We start from the raw sequence: 21,344 nt of genomic DNA on the forward strand, positions 1-21,344 counted from the left end.
ATGACTCCAAGTAGACAGACTCTGAGTTAGAATGAGGTTGAGGAGATTCATGCAACTAGAGCAAAATGAATAAGGCAGAGGTTGTCATGAGATGATACTGGAAAGATAAGCAGGAGCTAGACCATGAAGAGTCTTGTAGGCCATGGTAACGAGATTGAATATTAGTTGAATATGAAAACATTGGACAGTGTTTAGAAGTGAGGTAGTAAAATTTAATCTACACTAGAACAAGTCGCAAAAGATAAGTTGACAACCGTATTGACAAACACACTCTAACTAGGACAAGGGTATGTTAGTAGACATATACTTTCCTCCATTGATTCCTTTCATCTGATTTGTCAGTTCTACACTATATTAACTGGTTTTCTTTATAATGCATTTTATTACTAGGTAAATTGAGTACCATTTAATTAATATTATTTTTCTAAAACTTCTTTATTCATGTTCATTGATTAATGTATTAAGGTGTGTCTAGCTACAAGTATGAGAAACTCCAACGAGAACTGACAATAAGGAATCTTGTTATCTCAAATAAGGGAAAGTCCATAGCTAGGGCCAATTTCAGATTTGACTGATTTGGCAAATGTAATATATTTTCATGGAGTCATGTTCTTTCTTTCTCTCTGTTGTGTCATCCACAGTGTTGTCAGCCAAGTGGGGCTTGCATCTCCACAGATCATACTCTAGTAGGACAGCCTTTGTTCATGAATGTTAGGTTCCTTTTTTGTTTGTTCGCTTTTTAGGGAAGCACCTGTGGCATATGGAGTTTCCCAGGCTAGGGGTCGAATTGGAGCTGTAGCTTCTGGCCTACACCACAGCCACAGCAACGTGGGCTCCTAGCCACATCTGTGAACTACACCACAGTTCACGGCAATGTTGGATCCTTAACCCACTGAGTGAGGCCAGGGATAAAACCTGCATCCTCATGAATACTAGTCATGTTTGTTACCAATGAGCCACAATGGGACCAAAGTTTAGATTCTTTTCTCATCACAGAAGGAATTCAGAAAGGAGATGGAAATTGAGAAAGAAAAGTGAAGATTTATTTAAGTGAGAAATACATCTCTCAAAGAGAGTAGGGAAGAGAGGTGAGCAGCTGCCCTGACTTTCTCTGGCATGTTGGTTATATGGGGCATTCAACTGCATGGATGGGATATTCGCTGGGAAGGTGGGGTGTCGGGGGTCTTATTCCTTAATTTTCATCCCAGTTCTACCTTCCCAAAGGAAGGAGTGATTTTTGTCCTTATTTGGCTTTTTTAGGAAGTGTCATGGCATCAGTGCATGATGGTTACTTCTTATCTGCATAGCTAATTTTATTATAATACTATTATAAAGGTGGCATAATGAGTAACAGGTTACATTCAGATGCTGGAGATTCACACCTTTTTTTGTCTGCCTCCAAGCCACTTATCACCCCATTTACTTTGTCTGCCCATGGATCCCACTGTATGCCTGATTTCTTGTCATCTGGCCCCCATGCCTCCCTTCTCTGCTCATACCTATCATACCCTCTGTAACACATCCAGGGGAAGTGATGAGACTGTCTCTTCCTCTAGCATTCTGAAAAGAGAAAAATGTTTCTTCAAGTCCCCAAGTGGACTTCCCTCATGTCTTTTGGGCCAGAATTGGGACATATGCACATCTCAGAATGAGACCCTAGAAAGAAGAATCATTTCCTTTATGTTAGGCAGTGGTGTCAGCCTCCCCTTGGTGTGTGTATGTAAAGAAATTAGGCAGTAGGGAAAGCTCTAACATAATAGTAACTCAGGAGGCACAGAGTATTGACCCCTGGAGTTGTTTGCAAGGAAAATTGGAGAAACATTACTTTGAGTAGGAAAGAAAAACAAAACAAAACAAAACAAAGCATTATAAAGGATTTGAAATAAAGCAGTGACTTGAAAACTTTATTATATAGACAGCCACAGCAGGAAATGTATTTTACATCGTAACCCTAAAACACAATCGTAAACATATATAATTATCATATATTTATATTTAATATAAATATGTATAAACAGATATAAATAGATATTTTCTGTGTTATATCATTTTTAATGTTGCATTACATTATTTTCATGACCCACTTACTGGTTTCAAGCTGCAACTTGGAAAATCCTGTCTTGTAGATCTCTTAAACCAATGTTTCAAACACCTCAAGAGGAGTTCCCGTCATGGCTCAGTGGTTAACGAATCCGACTAGGAACCATGAGGTTGCGGGTTCGGTCCCTGCCCTTGCTCAGTGGGTTAACAATCCGGCGTTGCTAGCAGCAGCGTTGCTGTGGCTCTGGCGTAGGCCGGTGGCTACAGTTCTGATTCAACCCCTAGCCTGGGAACCTCCATATACCGCGAGAGCGGCCCAAGAAAGAGAAAAAATAAATAAATAAATAAAACACCTCAAGATATATAAATAATCTTCCTCATATATCAAGTTAATATAATGAGTGGTAGCTTACTTTGCCTGTTTATTTATTATGTTGTGTAGCCTGTGTGGTAGTTGGTCTGAGGAAAGGTATGCTGGGTAAAATTATTTGAGAGCAAAGGGAAACACCCCCACCCCACCAGTCCCTTTGAACTCTCAGGAGCTACAAATTTCTAAAGAATGAGTTGGTACTGGTAGGAAATCAAAATAGTTGAAAACTGTGACAGCAGTCTGAAAAAGTTTTGCTGCTCTTAATGAAAGCTGGACTCTGCACCTACCCTCAGATTGAATCTCAGAGACATGGTTTTGGGTGAAGGAAAAAAGAAAAAGCTTTATAGCTTTGCCAGGCAAAGGGGGACACAGCGGGCTTATGCCTTCAAAAACTGTGTGTCCCAGTTTTGGTGAGAAGTTTTATAGCAATGGTTCCAGAGCAAGATTGCTGATAAGAATCAGGGTGTGTGCAGAGCCAGTATCCCTTTAATCTGGCCTCAGGTGGTCTGTTATTGAGCTTTTGAGGTTCTCAGGGTTATCACTGTGACCTTCTCTCTGGAATGAAGAATGCTTCAAGTACTTAACACCTTCCATTAGCTAAGGTTCTGCATTAGAGCTCAAAGATATTGTTATGTGTATCCCTTGTGGGGGAACCAGGATGCTGCCCCCAGGCTGCCCTGCTGTTTCTTGACTGCCCCTCCCTGGTCTTTTTATCCCCTCCCTTCCCTGATTAGCAAATGTTTGAACTTGCCCTTTGGAACTCAGGGAAAGTCCTGGAGGCTGAAGCCTATTCCCTGCAGACCAGAAAGGAGAGACACAGAAAGGCTTCTGTGCCCAGGAGCCACAGAGGGTCCTGCTGGTTTCTTTACCCCCAATGCAACTACTTCACCAGAGTAATTTTACTTTGGGCTATGAAAATTAAACATCTTAAGTCATTTTCAAAACTAATTATAGTTTTGTAAGATGTGTTCCAATTTCTCATATTAGTGTTTTTTAGAAACACCTGTCTTTTTATGGGTTAGAACACTGAGTAAATTCTCATGAAACAGGATGCTTAAATAAGAGCTAACTATATCATGAAACTCATAAATCATAATCCTTAGGCATTTATGATTATATCATAAAATTTATTGTTTCCTAGACTATGCTATCTGAGATGAAAATTTATTTATTTGATGCTGACCAATATAGTTCAATTTTGTGCCACTCTAACTCCTCATTTTGTATTAGGAAAGATTCAGGTTCATAATCTGAGTCTTTTATTCCAAAGAAGTAAATTAGGTTTCAAAACGAGTTTAGAAGTAAGTTGGTGGATGTTTATTTTAACTTTCTTTTGAGCATTTCTGTCCCAAAAGCCGGGCAGTATTTTGCATTTTGGTTATTTTTCTTTGCTGAGATAATGAGGGTGGGACTCTTTACAACTGCAGGCAATTGCTTTGAGCTCTAAGCACTTTGAAGAGATTAGCCCCATTGATATTCTCTTCATTTTTTGGAGAGAAATGCTGCTTTCCCCTGAGTATAGGAAGATGGACAGCTATTGAATAAAAACTGCCTTTGTCTAGCAGAGAGTATGGTATTAAATATTCTCTCCTCAAAGACACATATGCAACGTTAGGAAGTTCTTTAAGATGATCACGAACCTCATTACACAGACCTGCTAATTTTGTCCGAACCTGCAAAGTTAAATTTGGTATGATTTGCCTAGAAAATATCCTGAAAGGGGTTAGAGCCTGGACTGTACTTTTATTAAGCCAACCCACCTGGTAATGATCAAGTTAACTATCCTGGGTATAAGAGAAGAAAAAAATGGCATGATTTCTGCTAACAATGCAATGGAACATATACAGATGAAATATTTGGAGGCCTGCCCACCCAGCAGGACTTTGGTGAACAGTGACTTGTCTCTCTTGGGTGAGTTCAAAGATATCTTTCTTGGGGAGTTCTCATTGTGACTCAGCGGTAATGAACCTGGCTAGTATCCATGAGGATGTGGGTTTCATTCCTGGCCTCGCTCAGTGGGTTAAGGATCTGGCATTGCTGTGCACTGTGGTATAGTTCACAGACATGGCTCGGATCCTGTGTTGCTGTGGCTGTGGCGTAGGCAGGCAGCTGCAGCTCCGATTTGACCCCTAGCCTGGGAACTTCCACGTGCCTTGGGTGTGGGCCTAAAACAAACAAAAAAAAATCCTTCTTTGATATAAAAATGTTACACTTTGCTAGAATTCAGATGAAGCCATGCAAATAATACACATTTTATGCCAGAAAATTCCACATGCCTTATGTTATTGTTGTTTCCGAGTTTCAATTAGCAGAAATCTCAGTTCCCATAGCTCTTCTGCCATTAAAATTAAACATACATTATGTATTTTTAACTCCAGTGCTATAGTTCTATACGGTGTCTGGATTAAATACAAGAGCTTCAGCTACTGATTAGGATGTTCCTACAGATAATCAGAAACTGAAACTTATTGAAGGTCATCATATCCTTCCCCTTCTGAAAGCATCCTTGAAGTTCAGCAGCTTAGCAAGTTTCTGTTGCCTTTGTGTTCCTTCCTGTGTTATAGATGCATAAAAAGGAATATGACTTTCATTCAGAGAAGGTAATAAAAACCTGTGATTTAGGGAAAAAGGTTATCATCAAATAAGCCTTTTATTTATGCTATTCAGACCGCCTAGCTTCAGGATATCACAAGTATCGATGAATTTCGGGTCAACTGGATGTGTGAAATAGAAGTGGCATGCTATAAGCTCATGATTATATCCTGTGGTTTGTAACAGTAAATGTGATTACATGACAGGTGGCTGTACCCTCTTTGGTTTTATTGCCTGTGCACTTGAGATAATCTGCCTGTGCAAACTCTAAGAGCCAGTTTACTAAGAAAGGACTTGTGATATAATTCTATTTCTTTAAGGTGTTAGAAATTTAAAACTCCTACTACCATCATCCATAGAATTTCATAATTGCAGTGCCAATCTCATCATCAAGATCCTAGGCAGCCTCCCACATGGCACTGAGATGGAGAAATAGGGGTGGATGTGGGATTTTTCTGAGAGATGTGTAGGGTTAGGAAATTGCTACTCTGCCTTTATCTCCAGGAGCACTTCTCAACATTTTGTCACTCTTTAGCCCTTGAAACTAGAGTCAATGAGATTTTTCCAAATCAATACAACTTTCAAGGGAATGAAATAAGGTAAAAGATATTCTAGTGTGCAGATATGATCACTTTTACGTGGGGCCACCACCTTAGTTATGTTAGACCTTAATTGTGATGGTAAAAACTTGAAAGAACAATGTTTGGTTCCTTTACATTGAGATAGATTGTTTATGGGTGCTCAGAATGTTAAAGCTCTCCTTTTTCATGTACTTTTCTTTAATTTTCAAAATGTATTTTGCTTTTTTTGTTGTTGCACTTTTCTGAGTTATTTGCATCTCCTGTACAGATACTAGCATTTCAATAAATATTTGTTAATTGATGACTACAGAGAAGACATTTATTGAGGGCCTTTGACCCTAGTCTTTATCAGTGCTTTTTCATGAGCTTTTCATATGAGTCCAGAAAATTATTCATTAAATTCTTCTAAAGTTTAAATCTGAGCATATTTTTTTCAGCAACTTCGTCTCACTTTTAAAGGAGAACTTTGTTTTTTTCCAATAACAAAGAGTTCATAAAAATAAGCTCTACTATGTTGTAAAAAGACTTTTAGTCATGCTCTATAGACTCAGTGTTTCCATAAATTGCCAGTTGAAGAATCGGGTTTGAAGATGTTGATTTGCGACTGATACCAGTGTATCAAGTTTTACCAAAATTCTTCAATAACAATAAATACATATGATGTATTTAAGTGAAAAATTATTAATATTGGTAAATTTCAGTTAATGTTACCTGCAGGTGTTAGTAAGTATAATGACAGGTGATGAAAAATATCAATCCAAAAATCAATAGCTTATCCTAAAAATGTTGACTTCTTACTCACACCCATCCAGTGTGAGAAGGACTCTTTTCCATGTGGCCATGCCCCAGGCTGGCAAAGCCTCTTCCTTTTTTACCACACAGTATAAAAGGTCACATCTGGGGAGTTCCCATTGTGGCTTAGTGGTAATGAGCCCAACTAGCATCCATGAGGACATGCGTTCTATCCCTGGACTTGCTCAGTGGATTAAGGATCCAGCATTGCTGTGAGCTGTGGTGTAGGTCGCAGATATGGCTCAGTTCTGGCATTACTGTGGCTATGGTGTAGGCCAGCAGCTGCAGCTCCTGTTCAGTCCCTAGCCTGGGAACTTCCATAGGCCATAGGTATGGCCCTAAAAAGACAAAAAAATAAATAAAATAAAATAAAAATAAAAATAAAATAAGTAAAAGTTCACATTAGAGGTCAACACCTGGCTAGCGGTAGACAAGAGAAGGGAGGGAAGAAATGGAAGCCTGCTCCTTAATCTCTTTTGCACAGATGTAAAAGAAATATTTTCTATCATGAAGGACAAAGTCCCTCAATCATTATTCACTTCACTCATTGTGCAAGAAGTAGTTTCATGGCTCTGCTGAGATACAAGGGGAACGAGAACTATATTCTCTGGCATAGCAGCCATTTTCCAGCAACAACTCTATTCTGTGGTAGAGGGTCTGAATCTTTGGTGGGGGAACCAACAGTATCTCCCACCCTGTATCAGTTACTGTTCTTGGATTGCAGTCAATAAAAGCTGATTCTGCTAATTCATCTAAAAAAGGAGCAGATGAGAAGAGCATTATGCAGTTTGCAGAATTCAAAAGGAAGAAAAGATAACTTAACAGCCAGTCCTCAGAAAACACTGGAATCAGAGAAGCTGTAAGGATAACAGGAATTGGATTAATGGACATGGTCCTGAGAATACCGACAATGAGAGGAGATGACTATGGCCTCTTTCAGCCCAGGTCAAGATTCAGAAAGAATCTGAGGGAAAGAACACCCGATTAACTGATGACATTCCCTCCTGTTGGCTAGTGGGGAGTGGGGTATCTGGATTAACAATCCTCCGAGATTATATCCAAGGGGGAACAGGAACAGCCTCAAAGCCAAGACAACGTAAAGTTACTTTCAGAAGAAAGGATAAGAGAAGATAGGCAGATCAAACAATATACATGCTCTTTAAAAATCAGAAATTCCCAGTGACTTTATATTGAACAAATTCAAAGGCAAGAAACAGTCTGAATCAAGCAACTAAGGTAAATCACCAACAAGTAAATATCCAAAGTCTAATAAAGGATTCCATTATCTATGGTTACAAAATCCTTCTCCCTTTCTGTTGTAACTTGATGACCTTAGATAAACTTGTCAATCTCTCTGAAGCTACTTTGCTTTTTCCCTAATAGGGCAAATGAGGACATTTTCTCTCAGGTGAGGCAGTGATGTTCACAGCAGGGATTCTTGGGTTGCAATCAATGGAAACTGACTTGAGAGTGGTGAGGAAACAGCAAAGATCACTGATGTAGTCATTATTTTATATGTTGTGATTCCTTGAAATATTCCGTAATAAAGAAGATGGCTACCATTTATAAATAAATGTCTATTTTGCTAAGGAGATATTAAAATATATTCTTTTGTATTCCACAAAGAAATATATTTTTTAACCTGAGGCTCCAGATGACACTTGAATTTATTACAGGCTTATTTTGCTAATGGTATATGCAAATAACCACCAAAGAAACTGTGGGGTAGAATAGATCAAAATAAACAACATCCAAGTGGATAAATTTTAAAACATTCTGAAGGATGGGAAGTTGTAAAGGAAATAGTAATACTAGAATTAGAATTGCTATAAATAGTTATCCCTAAGGTTTGAAAATTACAGTCTAGACCATGGAAAATTGTAAAAATTACAATGGGAAAAAAAAATCCTCCAAACAGATTTTAATATGCTCCTCTTATCAATTCACTCTACCCCTTAGTTGTAGTTTTTGAAGTAGTCTGCCAAGTTGTCTTTCACAAGTGTCTTTTAGCAAATGGCTCTTCCTTCTATGCACAAAGAAAGTGAAATAACCCTATAATTTTGTGGATTTTTAAAAGGTAAGCTAACAAAGAGATCCATCTCCCTTTCCTCTGATTCCAAAGAATACACAGCTGTATATTCTTTTCCTTTGGGAGCTCAATAAGACAATCTTCCCCTGAATCTTTCTTCAAGTGTCTCAAATTACAACAGAAGTACAGTAATAGTCAATTTTTTTTAAAGCTTCCTGGACTCACTTGCTCTCCCATGAGGCTGTAGTGGAATTTATTGTATGTGTTTGTGTTTATACATATGTTTTTATGAAAGGAGTTCTTTACTTAGGAAAAAAAGTATTTTTCTTTGACGTTACAATAATTTTTCTCAACATTATGAGCAGATCTCGGGGGTAAAATTTTGTGATAGATTATTTGTTTTTTTTAATTTTTTGTGGTTTTTGTTGTTTTGATTTCTACTTGTGGAATATCTCTTTTTTGTTTTTAATTAATGATAACCCCTAACTCCAGGGTTTAGCACTAATTAGATAAACTTGTGAATTACTATAAAATTAATTGTAGTCTAATTTTAAGGTTAATGTTTGGAATGACACCCTGTCAATGGCAATTTTTAGTATGCAAACTTATTATATTTATGTAAGATCTAAAATCATCTTTCTTGCCAAGGGATATGAAGCTATTGTCCCGTTAGGCATGTGTATCTTATTTCCTGTAGAAAGGAGTGTCATTCACACCCTTGCCTCAGGTCAAAACCCCTGAAATTTTTTAAATTTTGTTTTCTTAATATATGGACTATCACCAGGTGCTGTTTCCCTGAAAATGTTTTTAAATGTCAGACCTGATCATGATGTTTTCCTTCTTTTAAATCCTTGATGGGAAATACTGTTCCACCAGCCATTTCTTTAGTTGGAATTTGACTTCTTTGCCCTGTGGATTTGCATCTTCCCTTTTACTGCCTGGAAAACCCTTATTCATTCTTTAATATTCTAGTCAAATAGTCCTTTCTCTATGATCACTCCCTCACTTCTACTCTTCAATCCCATCACTTGGGCACAATAAGTTCCTTTTTCATCTGCGTTCTTACTGCACTTTGTACAGATCTCTATTGCTCACCAAATTGCGTCAGCATTAATTGGTGTTTCATGGGTCGCCCCTGCTGCGGACTGAACTCCCAGAGAAAGGAATCATTTGTTCACCCTCGTATTCTACGTCTCTGTTATTATGCCTGACTTACTGTGGGTTGTCAATAAATGTTTGTGGATTAACTCTGAGGTTGATTTTGTGCTGAAATAGATGTGATTAGAGGTTAAACAGAAAGAATTCTAGAACTATCTGTGGACTGAGACATTTGCATGTATTAAGTTTACAGTTTATAATCATGATTGCAAAGTCTAAAACATGAAGACACTGAGCCTTCAACTTCCAAGCTTCTCATTCAGCCTGCCTTGAAAAGAAATGGAAGTTTCTGTACCTCAGAAAGTGAGATCATTGAGGACAGAGGAAAAATTATACCAAAGGAGGTCTTTTGCCCCCCAAAAAAGCTGCTTATGGGGGCTTTTATATTTGCTTTACCGTTTGTGTTGGTGCACTTAGTGTATGACTAAATTATTAGTATAATGGTTTATTGACTACTTATTATACTTCTGCTAGTATTAAATTAACATTACAGTGAGGTTTAATAATAATTAATAAAAACATTGAGCTTCTTCCTGTAAGCTGAAATTTCATATGACTTAACAGTAATTTCCTAATTATAGAGAAGTGTTTGAGATAAAATTTAAGTGAAAAAAGCAGGATATAGATGTATGTATATCTCCCAATTTTATATGTGTGTGTGTGTGTGTGTATATATAGTCACATATATATATATGTTTACTATTAGTATTAAGTATATGTATTAGAATATGCACATAGAGAAGAAGAAACTGAGAGCAAACATAGGTGGTTATTTTTTCTAAATTTTCTATAATAGTCATGTTTAATTTTATTATTCATAAATATCTTATTTTTAAAGCTTTGTTTTCAGAGTTCTCTTGTGGCACAGGGGGTTAGGGATCCAACATTTTTAATGTAGCAGCTTGGGTCGCTGCAGTGACACAAGTTCAATGACTGGCTCAGGAACTTCCACATGCCCTGGCATGGCCAAAAAAAAAATCATTTTTTCAGTCTAATCTAATTAGATCTAATTAGGATATTTTTGGAATTAAAAGTTCTTGTTCACTTTATCTTTCTTTAGACAAGAAATATTAGATTCCTGCAAACACCGTGATATATTTTTTAGAAGCAAAGTTGGAGTGTGAGAGTCTTATGGTTGCTACATTATATGGTTTGTGAAATAATGAAAGTGATAGTAATCAATGTAGAAAACTGCATATGTACAATTGGAAACAGATGCTAATACACAGGTTGTTGAACAAAAAATAACATGGCTCTGGTTCAGCACTCTTGTGCTAAAGGAACATCTGGATGTGTCTGTTTTATCATAAAGCTAGAACTTACTAACAAGAAATAAAATCAAGAAAAATTGAGTGAATAGAGCTCTGTCAAAAAGTAGTTTTCAAGGTGATCTTTAAGTCTATATTGCTTTTGAATAAGCTGTAAAGTAGTAAGACTGATTCACGAGTCGTGCATGAAAACACGTTGTTTACAAATATCTCATAGATATATCACATGTGCATATATGACAAAATTAGTGTTATAACATGGGTAGGTTTCTTAATATTAAGTATTTCTAGTATCTATTAACTAGTATCTGAACTTAAACTTTCTTACATAAATATTTTGATGATTTTACTAAGATACATTTTCTGGAAATTTATTCCTCTGAAAGTCCTTCTTCTAGAAGTTCTGCTTTATTATATGTAAAATATAAATAAAGACACAGATGTGCCATCTAGTAAAATGCTTATGAAGTTTTCTTTTGACTTGTGAACTTTTTTAATAGGCTAAGATGACCTACTATGCTGTCCTATGAAAAAAAAATTAAACATTATAAGCCTGCCAACCAAAATCATCCAGTCCCTAGAAATTAGTCGCAATAGCAGTTGGTCTTCACTGTTTGCAAAATTAGGAGGAACAGATGGACTTGCATTAAAAAAAGAACCCATTCTCTTGTAATGTTGTTATAGCATGCATTGTTTCCTTTGAGTTTTACACTACCAGTTTGTGTAATTATTTTTTCCTATTTGGCCATAATATTGTGAACGTACGGAATGGGCAATATGTCAGGAATAATTAGGCCCTGTAGTGCTGAAACCCCAGTGGATAAACTGCCTCTTTTATGGAAGCAACTCATTACCTGTAGACCTGTCAATTTTACTTAGTAAAGACCATCTGTTTGTAGCCACCTCTTTTCCCAAAGGAGCAATTCCTCTTCCATGAAGAATTGCTCCATGATGTCAAAACACCTTTTTCTATAAGATGGCCTCTCGTCTTCTCTTCACTTCTCTCTTTTCCTTCTATTAACAGGATTATTTATTATAGATGCAGCAAAGGTGGCACTGGTTAACTTAAGAAGTAAAATGAAATGAATGTGATAGACGGCACCCTCAACAGAATAGGTGTATTATAAATGTGCTTGGATGGATTTGTGACTCTGAGAAGCTTTCCTATGGATGATAACTATCAAAAATTTTTACAAGTACCTGTGCCTGAAGTTTATCAGCAGCAGTAAGCCAATGTAAAACTGGTACATTTCAGTTTCAACTTAATGTAAACTCACAAGGAACATTATGACTGAGAAAAAATGCTTTTGTGTGCCTAGAATTTAACAGTTTATTATTGTTTCAGGAAAGTATATAACTGGTGTTAGAATAGTTCAGATATTACCAGACCACTCTCAGTTAATAATTACTTAAAAAGAGATGATCAATTTTATACAACCCCCCTAGATAAATAGCATAGCTTTATATAAAGTTATATGGATAATTAATGTTCTGCATCCTCCACCCCATATCTCATGACTAACTGATATCAGTTTTACAGAATCTGAAAATCCATATTATAAAAGCACCAAAGACTACAGTACCTACATTGCCTGTAGTTGGAGAGTAATTCAGAGGGATATTAGGAATTTTCCCAGCAGTTTTTAATCAAGTTTGTATATTTTGGACATACACCAAAGGGGGAATGAAGCAGACCTGGCATTAATACAATATTCATAATATTTAGGAGATTTGTCTAGAGCAGTGTGGGATTTTTTTTTCTTCTAATATTCCTTTATCATGTGATGCCACAGTGGTCTGCAGTGAGTTGATAGGTAATGGCTTCAGTATTTCAATGTAAAAGAACAGTCGATTCTAAAAATTACCCAGAACTCAGAATTAGTATGTAGTCCTGTTATAATCTCTGGAATTGCATTCAGGCTTCATGTATTCCCAAGATAAGTTTCAATAAGCTGTAAATAGATTATAATGTCCTTTCAATTTAATTACCAACATATTTCTTCAGAGAAGTCAGCATTCATCCTCCCTCCAAATGACAAGTCAACACAGTAGGAACAAGGTAACATTCAGGAACCAACCTATATAGTTACTATTACAGAATAATCACAAAACTAAGGAAAAGAATGTCTGGATACTCAGAGATGGACTAACCAACCACATACTACTGTAATAAAGTATAAATTGTGAATGGTGTCTTTGCAGTGTGGCTCCTGATGGTGGCTCCAAAATTAGATTTTTCTTATACCTAAAGAACTTTTCTGGAATAATTGATAATTCAGGCTGAATATGAAAGTTCTAAGAGTATGCCAGTGAAAAATGGCTTTTGACCTTTGCCTGGTCTACACTCAAGGCAAACCTACCTTGGGCCATATTGGCCTTGAATGGATTTCATTTTAAAATGTGTCTTTTCTCTCAGTTGAAGTCATCCCTGATTGGTTTAAATGGAAGTTGTATTAAAGATACAAATATTCTTTCTATTCAAAAGGAAAGACAACTTCTGGCTGATTTTATTTACTGAGCATTAGTTTATATTTTACAATTAAATACAGAAATAATTTCAGCAAAACATATTTATTGTTGGAAAGGTATTAAATTAGCAATACTCAGAATATAGGTTCAAAGAGAACATCTGGAATGGAGGAAAACAATAAGTATGAGCAGATATAACAAAGGAATTTCTAAAATCATAAATGTGATTTTTAGATTTTAAACTGTGTACTTATATCTCTCTCCATAGTACTAAGCTGACAGAAGCTTGTCAACTGAACATGATATAATAAGCAGAAGGAAGGGAAGTCATACTTTTTTGGGTGAAGGAAATGGTACAAAATAGAGGCCTCTGATTTGACATGGTAGAAAATAAAATGTGTTCTTCTCTATGAAGGTGATCGCAGAGGAGTTTTTAACGTAGCTTCCTGTTTCATAAGCAGTCCTCTTTCTCACTTCCAGATTCTGATGGCTACGAATACTGCTGAATGAGTATAGGAAAGAAACCTAATGGAGAACCATGAAACCTCTCTGCTCATAGACCTTCTCTATAAAGGGCATACAAATTACTAGAGCATGTCTTTAGCTTCACATACTTTTCACCTTTCCTTCTTCCACTTTTACTTCCTTCTTTACACATCTAGGTTTGAATTTTATAAAACAAAAGTTCTTGTAATTCTCTACCATTGTCACTTCAATAAGATATAAAATTACCTATTTTAGTCCAGACAGATACTTAGTAGCCAAGCAGATGGGTTTAATTTTTGCATGAAAAAATAAAAAAGAGGAAATGTCCGAAAGGATTCTGACATAGTCAAGGTTGTTGCTGAAAGCTTCTTGTATCACAGGGACTTGAAGTTCTCTTTTAGATGGCCCATTAAAATCACAATTGCATGCTATCAAATTCCACTCGCCACCAACACACATGTGCTCCCTATACACACAAACTCACTGAGAACAAGGAACTCAAGGATGATGTGAAACCCTATCTTATCTGAGAATTTCATGGTCCTTAATCTTCTACATATTTTCTACTAGATGGATCATGGAGTAAGATGAACAGTTTATCTCTTTGTCAACTTTCTACCTTTTACTAGAGATTAAAAAAAAGAGAGAGAGAGAAAAACCTATGACAAAAGAAGGGGAAAAATAAAAATGAAAATTCTAGGTATATTTTACTTTAGATAATAAACTTTGTAGTTATCAGGAGTTTGCTCATTTAATCACTCTTATTTTTTTTAATTTTTAATTTTTTTCTTTTTATGGCCAGACCTGTGACATATGAAAGTTCCTGGACTAGGTGTTGAATTGGAGCTGCAGCCACAGTAATGTCAGATCTGAGCCATGTCTCCCATTTCTGCTGCAGCTTGCAGCAACGCTGCATCCTTAACCCACTGAGCAAAGCTGGGGTCAAAACTGCATCCTCATGGATACTAGTAAGGTTCTTAACCCACTGAGCCACAATGGAAACGCCATCATTCTTATATTTTTGAGACTACAGATAATCAACTTCCTCATTTTAAAAGTAAATATACTGATGCCTCTGGTAGTGCACTGTGCATTCACAGATATGGTCTATGTCTTTTCAGACAGGGTAATCTAAAATAGATGTGAAAAATGAACAGGTAGGTTATTTAAAAGATACACTTGTGTGTGCATTATACAACCAAGATTAAAAGATAAGACTTTTTTGCAATTCTTTCTTCTATAAGCTGTAAGGATCAGATTTACAAGATGTATAAGTGTTAATGTGATATATTGAAACTAAGACTGATGCAAGTGCTCTAGTAGATTCTGTGATTTTCATATTTGTCCTGCATTTTAGCCATTTTAAGAAATTGATCTCTTTAAGAGGCACCAGGTTCATGTCCCTTTATTGCATGGTAGCCCCTGTGAGCCTCAGAGGCTACGTTCTAAGACTCTCAGTAGATGCCTAAAACCATAGATAGTACCAAACCTAGTATATACTGTTTTTTTCTTATATATACATACTTACGATAAAGTTTAATTTATAAATTAGGCACAGTAAAAGATTAGCAACAATGACTATTAATAAAATGGAAGAATTATAATAATATACTATAAAAATTATGTAAATGTGGTCGCTCTCAAAATATCTTATTGCACAAATTTAATGCCTTTTGCATCTTAACTAAGCACTTATGCATTGCAGCTATAGCTTTTGCAGGCAAAATTAGCATGACTTTCTCTTTCCTTCTTTTCATTTCATGGAAAAAATTGTTCTTACCGGAGATCTTAGCAACTTCAGCATATGATTTTTTCTGTCTTTCTTTATTAAGTCAAGAACTTTCACTTTTCACCTAAAGGAAGCACTTTATGGCTATGCTTTGGCATAACCAGATTGCCAGAATCACTACTCTTGCAAGATAAGGCTATTACTAAGTAAAATAAGGGCAACTTGAACACAGCACTGTGATACTACAAAGACTTTAGTTGATAACCAAGGCAGCTACTAAGTGACTAGTAGGTGGGACAAGCTAGAAGAAGGAATTATTCTGCCCCTCACATGAGATTTCATCATGCTCAGAATGCATGCAATATAAAACTTATGAATTGTTTCCCTCTGGAATTTTCCATTGAATATTTTCAGACCACAGCTGAAACCACATGTAAGGAGGAACTGCTTTATCTAAACACAAGATTCATTGCCTAGATTATTTCTGAACTTTTCTACAAAAATTTTGAAAAAAAAATGAATATAGAGTTTAAAATTGTTATTTTATTACCCTGGCTGGTTTTATTGGTTGTTTATTTCTTATAGCCCAAGTTATCAGGAACTTTATAAGAGATCATAGCAATGCAGTATCTGTCATACAGTAAATATAGCTATATGAGAGATATATCTCTTAAAAGATTTGAGGGTTTTGACATGCAGGCTTCCACAATCTCCCAATACAGCCTACATTCATTCCTGTTCCAGGTACAGTATTTACTATACAATTAAATATAGCATAATTCTTAATGGCTTACTTTCAATTTCTTTTACTTATCCCATCATGGACCAGAAACAAAGAATGGACATGACAGCACTGGTTTGCCAATTGCATGCCATATAAAATAAATATCTTACTGTTCTGATATTTTGCACCCCATTTCACTTTCACACGTAGTAAATATCTTCCTATGTTTCTTTTTCTGGTTGATAAAAGTTGTATGATTCTTGGTATACCATTTAAATATAATTTAATCATAATTATTTCATACTAAAAGCTACCAAGTTTTATTTATGATGTCACAAAAATGTAAAGTTAGTTGAAACCCTTTCAGGTTTTATTGTTGGTAACTACTCATCTCAATATAGTTTCTCTTGGAGTTCGCACTGTGATGCAGAGTGTTAAACACCCGGCCTGTCTCTGTGGTGGCCGTGGTTCAATTCCTGCCCCAGAACAGCAGGTTAAGGATCTATCATTGGCACAGCTGTGGCAGAGGGTGCAGCTGCAGCTTGGGCTCAATCCCTGATCTGGGAACTTCCATATGCTGCAGGAGTGGCCAAAAAAGAAGAGAAAATAAAATACAAAACATGGTCTCTCTGTAATTGCTAATCTTCACAAGTTTACTGTTGATATCATTGGGATAGCTGGACTAACCCATAACAGATTCATGTTTAAACTTGTTTCTTTTGCCTTACAAGAAAACAAAAATGTAAGCATCTCTTTTTCATCCCACAGTGTTCTCAGGGAGAACTGCAGTATATTACCAGACCAACTATTGGTTGAACCCATACATTTCTTAAGGGTAAATTTGCAGCCAGTTTCAGAGCCAAAAACAAAAGGGCATAATTTGATAAAAATCTTATTGCCTAATAGCTAGCAGACATCTGTCAGCAGTTTTGGTTTCTTTTAAAGGGCAGCACATGGCTGACTGATCTCATAGTAGGATTTATAAGTGTGATTATTGCCATATAATTCAACAAATCACTTTTATCACTGAAAACTTAAAGCTTTCAAATTTTCTTTTTAGTTGTTGAGTTCCTAGGAAGATAGGCTTCTGTAAAATGAACTTTAATTCCCTAGGAAGCCTTCAGTAAAACTCAGGTAATTTAATGACAAAATAGAAATAATGGTTTCAAGTTTCTCAAAAACTAGTTTTTGCTTTTGCACTTAGAATATTGCTATGGATATAAAAAATGGCAGCTGGACCTTTTATATGACATTGCTTATTAACATCAATAATTAGTTATACCTTTAAAATAAAAACAACATGGACAGTCAACTTACAGTTACGGTAGAATTGCACACATACCAAAATGACTTATGCAAAGGCTGAAAAATGCTTCAAAAATGCTTACTGTAGAGGCAGCACTGCTTTCTAAGCACATTCCACTATAATCCCACATGTACATACTGTTAAGAAAAATAACCTTTCTGAGCTTGGGGTCTACCTCTCTTATAAGGTTATTCTGTGTATAAAATGAGAAATTGTATGTAAATCAGTGAGTACATTTCCTACTGTATAATAAGCACCTGATAACTTATGGTTGTTGTGGAGAAGCATGTTTCTTAGTTATAAGTGCATACAATATGCATTTGGAAATAAGAATACTAATTTGCAGCAAAATAAGAAAAAGAACAAAAATACTACCACAAACAGATGTAACTAGGAAAACATAGGCCAAACACTCTCTGACATAAATGACAGCAACATTTTCTCAGATCCAAGAGTATTGACAATAAAAACAAAAATAAACAAATGGGACCTCATCAAACTTCAAAGTTTCTGCACAGCCAAGGAAACCCTGAACAAAACAAAAAGACAACCCACAGAGTGGAAGAAAATCTTTGCAAATGAATCAACTGACAAGGGATTAATCTCCAAAATTTATAAACACATCCTGCAGCTCCATACCAAAAAGACAAACAACCCCATCCAAAAATGGGCAGAAGATCTAAACAGACAGTTCTCCAAAGAAGACATACAGATGGCCGAGAAACACATGAAAAGATGTTTAGCGTCACTCATTATTAGAGAGATGCAAATCAAAACCACTCTGAGGTACCACCTTATACCAGCCAGAATGGCCATCATCCAAAAGTCTACAAACAATAAGTGCTGGAGAGGAGGTGGAGAAAAAGGAACCCTAGTACACTGTTGGTGGGATTGTAAATTGGTACAACCACTGTGGAAAACAGTATGGAGAGTCCTCAGAAAACTAAAAATAGAACTACCATTTGATCCAGCCATCCCACTTCTGGGCATCTACCCAGAGAAAACCATGACTCAAAAAGACACACGTACTCCAATATTCACTGCAGCACTATTTTCAAAAGCCAAGACACGGAAACAACCTAAATGTCCATTGACAGAGGAGTGGATCAAGAAGATGTGGTACATATGCACAATGGAATATTACTCAGCCATTGAAATGAACAAAATATCAGCATTTTTAGCAGCATGGATGGACCTAGAAAGTATCATGCTAAGTGAAGGCAGCCATACAATGAGACACCAATATCAAATGCTTTCACTGACATGTGGAATCTGAAAAAAGGACAGACTGAACTTCTTTGCAGAACAGATGCTGACTTACAGACATTGAAAAACTTATGGTCTCCAGAAGAGACAGTTTGGGGGGTGGGGGGATATGCTTGGGTTGTGGGATGGAAATCCTGTGAAATTGGATCGTGATGATCATTATACAACTACAGATGTGATAAATTCATTTGAGCAATAAAAAATAAATAAATTAAAAAAAAAAACAGGTGTAACTGTAAAAACAGGTCCCTAACTTAATTCCTCTCTGAGAAAAGAGTTTACCGAATGGCGATGAGGTATGAGAGGTGAGGTATTAGAGAGAAGAACCAAAGATATTATGAAGGGTTTTTTTCTTAACCACTAAGCAGATACAAAAAGAGCACAGATATTATTTTATTTCAATGAATGGAAAAGCTCTGCCTGAACTGGAGAGGTTTGTGTTTTTATAGAGTAAGCAAAACTCACAGGGTGGAAGGAGACCAAATTAATGGAGACCTGACCAAATTTGCCTGTGTAGTCTGGGGTTAAGAGGCAAAGGGCTGCATTGACAGATGTGGAGTTACATGGAAATCAGAGAGCAGCAGGACCTGACTGTTCATTATATGCAGAGCAGCCCTACAACACGTGCACAGCACAATTACCTTACAACTGCGAATGTCTTTATATCAAATTTTACATTTCTCCTTTTTCTATTTGTTTAATTTATAATCCCGCTCCCCAACTACAATGTAAGTTTGATAAAGGCACAGTCCTTGTCTGTCTTCTTCAGTCCTCTATTCAGACATACCTAGTACTATGCCAGACATAATATAAATTGGTCAATGTTCAAAAAATAAAAATTGAATTAATAAATTAATGAATATGAGCTGAAAAATAAAGGTTTAATCATTTTAAAAAACTTTATTCAGTAAGTTGTGGAAGGGCGTTGTCAAATATGAATCAGAGTGTTTCATGCCACCTTCACCCCACCCCGCTGTCTTACACCATGGAACTCTTCCCAAACAAGCTCTCTGTTGCCACAGAAGCCACCAGAGTTCATGGTGAAGCCAGAGAACAAAGCATCTTACGTTTCAAGTTTAAAGTCTATGGTCCATGTGTAAGAGAAAGGTGTTTGAGAATGCAGTAACTTGGGATTTTTCTTTTCTCCAAACAAAAGAGTGAATCCATGGGCAGAAGAAAAAAAAAAAAAAAGAGTGTATAAGAAAGGGAAAAAAAAAGTTACTGGGAATTGAGACCAATGTGGAGCAATGATTATGAAATGATTTAGTACAAAGTTACATGACCAGGGAATTAAATGACTTTCAGATATATCACTTGACGTTTCCATGGAAGAATAACAGTGGCCAAGAACCACGCAGTTTCCCTTTTTTCGTACTGCAATAGCATTCCATCATGTGTGTTCCACTTGGAAGAGAAGGGATGGATAGAGGAAATGAATACTAAGGTGACTTGGTGTACTAAGGGTTGCTAAAATGGAGTTCTCCCTTAGGGGATGGAAAGAGCTCAACACAGGAACTTATGCAAATGCAACAGAAGGGACAAATGGAAGATTTTGAAAGTTTACTGTCCTAGGACCTTGCTATGATGGGACACTATATAGACATAAAATAGTTAAACCTTAAAAGAATATGCATGCATCAGTATACACCCCCACAAACACACAAAAAATTCCAGCGTATTTATATTTTAATACATAGGACTCTTCTCTTATTTTAAATACCTTTCAATTATTCCTTGACCCTGACTAAGCTGCTTTACAGGTGAGAAAGATACCATGTTTTAAGTTATCAGTATTTTATATGGCACGTTGGTGTTATAAATGACTCCAAATTAAGAAAAAAAAAATCTTGGCAACACAGTCTTATCATTTTCTCTGATTATGAAACCTAAGCACTCATCCATCCACCCATCATTCATTCAAGAAATATTTGTTCTTTTATCATAAAGCAAGGACTTTTCCAGAACTTAACAGAAATTTAAGTTTACATTCCATTGGGCAGATATGCCTCCCCTACCTATATGGGAAACAGGTAAAGAGTCTCTTCCACCATCTATAGCAGGAGGCAACAAGGAAGGAGAGGGTTGTCAACTGTTAGGTAAAGCACAGTGTCTGACACAATAAATAATAGAAAAAAAACTTCAGATTAAGACAAATCTACCTGACAGAATCATATCTATTTCTTTCAGATTACTATCATGACTCCATATCTCTTAGCCTCCCCATTTTCCTCGTAGATCGAACAAAAAATGTATAGAGAAAAGAAAAATGATAATATGATGTCTAAACTCTTATACAAAGGCACACCTTGAGCTATTTTCTGCATCCCCACCCACCTCTTCCTGTTTATTATCATAGTCTATTTTTCACAATTTAAGAGATTATAGAGACCTTTAGGACATAAGACTGAAAATAGAGGCTCTATTGTAGCAGCCCCTTCCAGAACCATAAGAAGCTCTAGTTATGAGAAACTGACCAGATCAGAATGTCTGCGCAGTATCTCTGCCCCCATCTTTTGTGTCTCTACTTCTCCCTG

Source organism: Phacochoerus africanus, chromosome 3, assembly GCF_016906955.1.
Source record: "Phacochoerus africanus isolate WHEZ1 chromosome 3, ROS_Pafr_v1, whole genome shotgun sequence".
NCBI lineage: Eukaryota > Metazoa > Chordata > Mammalia > Artiodactyla > Suidae > Phacochoerus > Phacochoerus africanus.